The sequence below is a fragment of the Thermobia domestica genome, chromosome 5 (genome assembly GCF_964235325.1).
Source record: "Thermobia domestica chromosome 5, izTheDome1.hap1.1, whole genome shotgun sequence".
NCBI lineage: Eukaryota > Metazoa > Arthropoda > Insecta > Zygentoma > Lepismatidae > Thermobia > Thermobia domestica.
The window spans coordinates 8,804,459-8,811,200 of record NC_137458.1 but is presented as its reverse complement, the minus strand read 5'-3'; positions in this window follow the sequence as shown (position 1 = coordinate 8,811,200).

Here is a 6,742-nt window from a genome sequence, read left to right as displayed (position 1 = left end):
ATACTAACGTTAGTGCTACCATATTTTGGGATTTATTCAGGATTTTTGGTGGGGGGCCAACTTCAGAAGTATTAAATTCTCTACAAATAGAGGTAGAAACATGGGGTTAACGGCAACCGTTAGTGCACTTAAACGTACTAAGCACTATCGATAGTGCTACCAAATTTTGGAATTTATTCTTGATTTTCGGTGGGGTGGACAACTTCAGTAATATCAAATTCTATACAAATAGATAGGAACATAGGATTAACGGCAATCTTAGTGCACTTAAAGCACTAAGTATTAACGTTAGTGCTATCATATTTTGGAATTTATTCTAGATTTTTGGTGGGGGCCAACTTCAGAAGTATCAAATTCTATACAAACTGATCTAGAAACATGGGGTTAACAGCAATCGTTAGTGCATTTAAACGCACTAAGCACTAATGTTACTGCTACCATATTTTGGGATTTATTCAAGATTTTCGGTGGGGTAGGCAACTTCAGAAATATCAAATTCTATACAAATTGACGTAGAAACATACAGTTGACAATCGTTATTGCATCGTTAGTGCACTTAAATGCACTAAGCACTAACGTTAGCATTACCATATTTTGGGATTTATTTAAGATTTTTGGTGGAGGGCAACTTCAGAAATGTCAAAGTCCATACAAACTTTTAGTGCTTTCTAGAAGCTCTAACGATCCACTAACGAATGGCATTAATTTTTTGTTACTGCTTGAAGTTGGGGCAAGTTCACAGCGCCCTCCAAAGATATTGTACTTGTAGCACCTACACTAATGAAGTAGCCTACTAACGTTAGGGCTTAGTGCATTAAGAATCACTAACAATTGCACTAGAAGAGATCATTAGTGTTTTTGAATTTGGCGGAAATTTGATGCAATTAAAAATTCCCAATAAATTTCTTATGGGAGTTTCGTGACATGTAATTGGCCATAACTAAACTAATAGTGAAGTACTAACTAAACTGTTAGTGTTTTCTAGAAGCACCTAAGTTCTAGCAATGCACTAACGAATGGCACTCAGTTTTTAGTTAGTGCCTGAAGTGGAGGAGCTAAGTTCACTCTGGCCTCAAAAGGTATTTTAATTGTAGCACCTATACTAATGAAGCACTTATGATGCACTAACAGAGGTAATTAGTGCTTTTGAAAGCGATGGGAATTTGATACAATGAATAATTCCCCATGTGTTTTTTATGGAAGTTTTATGACTTATAATTGGCCATATCCACACTAATGGTGAAACACTAACTAAACTACTTGTATCTTCTAGAGGTACTAACAATGCACTAACGAATAAAACTAATTTTTTCGTTAGTGCTTGTAGTGGGGGGCTAAGTTCACGCTAATTTCGAAAGTTTTCTTATAACATTAGTGCTTCCTAGTGCACCTACATGTAAGTTTAGTGCTTCATTAGTGTAGGTGCTACAAGTAAAAAAAAAAAAAACCTTTGCGGGCCAGCGTGAACTTGGTTCCCACTTCAAGCACTAACGAAAAATAAGTCCATTCGTTAATGTATCGTTAGCGCTTCTGCCCATAGTTCCGTTAATGCTTCACTATTCATGTAGATATGGCCAATTATATGCCACAAAGTCTCATAAGAAATTGATGGGGAATTTTTCATTGCGTCAAATTTCCGCCAAAATCAAAAGCACTAATGACCTCTTCTGCTGAAATAGTTAGTGCTTCATAGTGCACTAACACCTAACGTTAGTTCTTCATTAATGTAGGTCCTACAAGTAAAAAACCTTTGGAAACCTTCATGAACTTGGCGCCCCCACTTCAACCAATAACGAAAAAATTAGAGCCGTTCGTTAGTGCATCGTACGTGCTTCTAGAAAATACTTTCAGTTTTGTTAGTGCTTCACTATTAGTGTAGTTATGGCCAGTTACATCTCAGGAAACTCTCATAAGAAATTTAAGGGGAGTTTTTCACTGTGTCAAATTTCTGCCAAATTAAAAAGCACTAATGATTACATCTAGTACAATCCTTAGTGCATCGTTAGTGCTTCTTCGTGCACCAACCCCTAACGTTAGTGCTTAATTAGTGTAGGTGCTACAAGTAAAATATCTTTGGTGGTCAGCGTGAATTTGCGCCCACTTCAAGCACTAACAAAGTAATTAGTGCTTCCTGAAAATACTGACACTTTGTATGGAATTTGATATTTCTGAAGTTGGCCCGCACCAAAAATTTTGAATAAATCACAAAATGTGGTAGCACTAACGTTAGTGCTTTTAAGTGCACTAACGATTGCCGTTAACCCCATGTTTCTACCTCTATTTGTATAGAATTTGATATTTTTGAAGTTGACCCCCCACCAAAAAATTTGAATAAATCCCAAAATATGGTAGCACTAACGGTAGTGCTTAGTGTGTTTAAGTGCACTACCGATGCGCTAAGTTTTGTGAAAATCTGTCTGCATAAAGATGGGTGGGGAGGCTAACTTCATATCTGCCCTGTCGCGACAAAACGCTGTAACTTTGGCGGAGCAGTTTTGAGAAAAAGAGCCGTAAAGTCACCACAGACCGGCTAATTTCCTACTTACATCGAAATTCTCTTTGGTATATTTTCAAAAGTATTTGACTCAGCTCAATGCTGGGTCTGGTGAACATAAATATTGGTGGCGAGAAAGTCAAAAATGCTTATAGCGACAAAACAATGTAACTCAAGTTACAGCGTTTTGTCGCGACACGGCAGATATGAAGTTGGCTCCCCCACCAAAAATCTTCAATATCTCGTAAACGCTGATAGCACTAACGTTAGTTCTGAGTGCACTAACGATGTGCAATGTTTGGTGTAATTTGGGAGGTGGGGGGAATTCAGGCACGTCAATTTCATGTAATCAACACGAAGAATTACTACGAATTTTCAGGTAATAAACATAGGTCCTGTATGATTTCACATTTCCAATTTTTGTTGGAAACTTGGGTCAGTTTCATTAAAACTAATTGCCAGACACAAAAGTACATTACAATTTCCGGTGTGAGATCATTGAACTCATTACAGTTGGAAGTAGTACTTAGGTCTGCATTCAAGTAGAATACAGAGAAGTTTAACCCCTGGAAACTACAGCATATACTACCAACAGCTTTAAGTACGTGAGTGGACAATATAAAACGTAATCAGTAGGGCAACCATAAAGCATAAAACGCAGTAAAAGGATAATGGAATTTTCACATATGGTTGGTACCATATCTGTGATTTTGACATTTCGTGTCCAAATTTGTTAATCCTACAAGCATAATGCTTTTTATTCCAGAACCTTGTATATATGTACACTCATGTCCAAAATTATTGTTGCATGTCTATAAATATGTTGTTCTAGGAATATAATTTGATAACGAATTCGCCCGGTATTTCTTATATGTTAATATGTGTACAATCTGCAAAATACATGTATGTTGCAAATTTCATGTCAAAAGAGCAGTAAATAAGAACAATAAAACGAAAATAAAACTTTCTTCCCCATTTAGCAAAATTTTGTTTTACTCATTCTAATTTTCGTATTTATAGTTCTTTCCTTATGAAATTTACCACAAATATACATTTCCCGATTATACATATAGTATCAGTATCAGAAGTGCCCTGCAACATCATTATCCAATTATATTCTTACAAGAAGACAGTTATAGATATGCGACAATCGCCGAAGAAAAAAAAATGATCAAAGGCTGTTATCAATGTCGCAAACAATGAAAATCAACTGCCAATTGCCCTTACTTGCAACAATGGAAAGTTCGAATTCCTCCTCTCTCTGCACCTTTCGCTCAGGATTCTTTGTTTCTTCACTTTGTGTTAAAAGGCAGGCAAGGTTGGTTATGTTCATTCCAAGATGCCAACATCAAGAGTATATGCAATCTCAGAGTAGGAGAATTCCCAACTGACAACTTCAAAGTAGAAGGCGCTTAATCTATTTTGTACTCTTTGTTCTGAATTCATTAAATGACAATTCTACAGTGCATGTAATTTTTTTTTTTTTTCGAAGCACCGCTTAAGGAAAGCTGCATAAAATGAGATAGTACATTGTATTGATGTAACTTTTAGAGAGAAAAATGAAGTTTCATATAAGTTTTTAATGCTTATGTAATAAAAACGAGTAAAATAAAACAAATGTGTAGTAGAAGTGGATAAAAATGAATTCAAGAAACAGCATATTAAGGCATAATTTAGGAAAAAGCATAAAGTTGGTTGCCCTAGCGATCAGCAAGGACAGTGCTGGACAACGTAGTTTCTGTGGAGTGTGTACAGACTGTGGGAATTATTCAGGATAGCAGGTCCATCACGTTCACGGAACTGAGGCGGCTACAGGACTTGCCAGAATCACTCTGCACCGCATAGCGCACGAACACCTTAAGATGGGTAAGGTGTCTACCAGGTGGGCTTCCAAATTCGTGAATGCAGCACAAAGACGGCAACGCAAGGACGTGTGCAGTGATCTGCAACGCTACAGCCAGCGTCCAGAAGGCTTCATGTCCAAACTCGTTACTGGCGACGAGACTTGACTGCACTACCATCAGCCAGAGACCAAACCCCAATCAATGCAGTGGAAGAACAAAAGTTCAGTACACAGCCCTCCATAGGCAAATACATGGTCACAGTCTTCTGGGACAAGGATGGAATCATTCTCATTGACTGGCTGGAACCCGAGACCACCATTAACAGCGTGACAACGCTACGGAGTTTGCGCCATGCAATCCAGAGGAAACCACCAGGGAAATGGGCGAAAGGTGTGCTCCTGCAACACAACAACGATCGTTGTTCCCGCATGAGTCAACAACCACAACTGCCATTCATGAGCTGGGTTCTAGGTGCTGCCACATCCACCTTATTCTCCTGACTTGGTCCCTTCTGATTACCATCTATTCGGGACATTGAAGATACCTCTGCGTGGACATTATTTCGCGGACTTCCAGGAACAGCAAGACGCTGTCCGGACATGGGTGCAACAGACTTCGAAAAAGTGGTTCGCAGAAGGCATAGAGAAGTTGCCACATCGGTGGTGCAAGTGTGAAGTTCTTAATGGAGACTACGTTTTGAAAGTTGATGCATCTGCCGAGGCATAAAGGTTCTTACAGGTGTTAAAAAAAAAGTGAAAATCAATATGGAACACCCCTCGTATAACCTCAGATTGAGACACGCTACACTCAAATCCAGCCACCAAAGTATATTACACAAATCTTCATTGCCTTTGAACTAAATTTAATGAAGATTGCCAGACCCACATCCTACTTTTCTTTTATACGCTCAAAAATATTTGCAGGACATATCGAAATTAAAAGCTATCATTAGTTTACACTAGCTTCTGTTCGTAACGTACGTATATCACCATCGATCGAATCTGCGATATGATTGAGACAATACTGACAGACGAATGTTAAGATGCTAAAACATAATTATTCTTAACCATAAAGTTGGGGTGCCGACTGATAAAAGGTAAAAATGTACCCTATTGCATTTTCTCTGAATAGTAAGTTACATCGTTACGAAGACACATTCTCAAAATGTAGTGTTCAAAATTGAAACATTCGCACCCTACCCTCTCTCTATGACTTACGCTTCCCGAGATGCAACTCCTTAAATCACCCGAAATCCCAACTTTTTTGGCCAATGTCTCGGGAACGGTAAGAATGACGCGAAAAAATCTAAGTTCGTCGAAAATCGCACTAATAAAATTGTGTAGGAATATTTTTGAGTGCCCAAGATTTTATTTATTAATAAAAACGAAAGAAATTATTTTACGGGGAAAATAAAATGTAAAGTAACACGTGCTAGAACCTTCGTTGCACTACTTTTTGCACTACAAACACGGCAGTAGTATACTACACAAAATCTAAAGTAATCTAAACTTCATTGTGGTAAGAAGAGCCACAACATCAACCACCCCTTCTGCAATATCTGAAGTTCATATTAGATATTCTGGCAGATGGTAGCAGGAATACTGGAGGAGCAGGGAACAAGGAGAGGACACTTACTTTTCGGAAGAACTAAAAATGTAAAAAAAAAAAAAAAAAAAAAAAAAAAAAAGTAATCTTTTAAGTTTTACATTCTTATACCGGATAGGCTAGAGACGGTGATGATGAGACATGAACGAAAGGGTGGAATGAAGAAAGTAGGAGGAAACGGGAAAGCCCCGAGGAAACCCAGCACACGTGTTTATCCACAACAAAGGTCACTTGGCGCAAGCTGGGTTCGAACCAAGAACCCCATGCACCAGAGATGAACGCTCTACCACTGAGCGGTACTAAAAAGAAGAAAGAAGTTTACTCACACTACTTTTCCAGTGAATGAAATACATCCATCGAATGTGACTTGTACCATTGAATTATTGAGCGGTGTGATCAATTGTGGACATTGTACAGTCAGCGACAAAAGTGCTTTGATGAAATTAGTTTCATATACAACTTCCGAATGGAAAGACAATTTCAATTGTTTTCAGTAAATTGAAAAGAACGTAATTTTCTGTACTCCCAACCTTGAAACTGTACGTCCCACCGTTTTCCCCTAAAATAAATTTTACCAAACGGAAAAAACTTTTATCGCTGACTGTACCATTATTCGATATCCCTATGACTGACTAAGGATATTATACTATTCTAATTACATAATTACACCTATCTGTACAGTCTGTACGAGATTATCATCTATAACTAATCAATTTCAATATATGTTACAACACACTTTTGACCTTCTTTTCGAAACCACTTTATTGACACTATGCGCCACATGTATTACCGTGGCTAA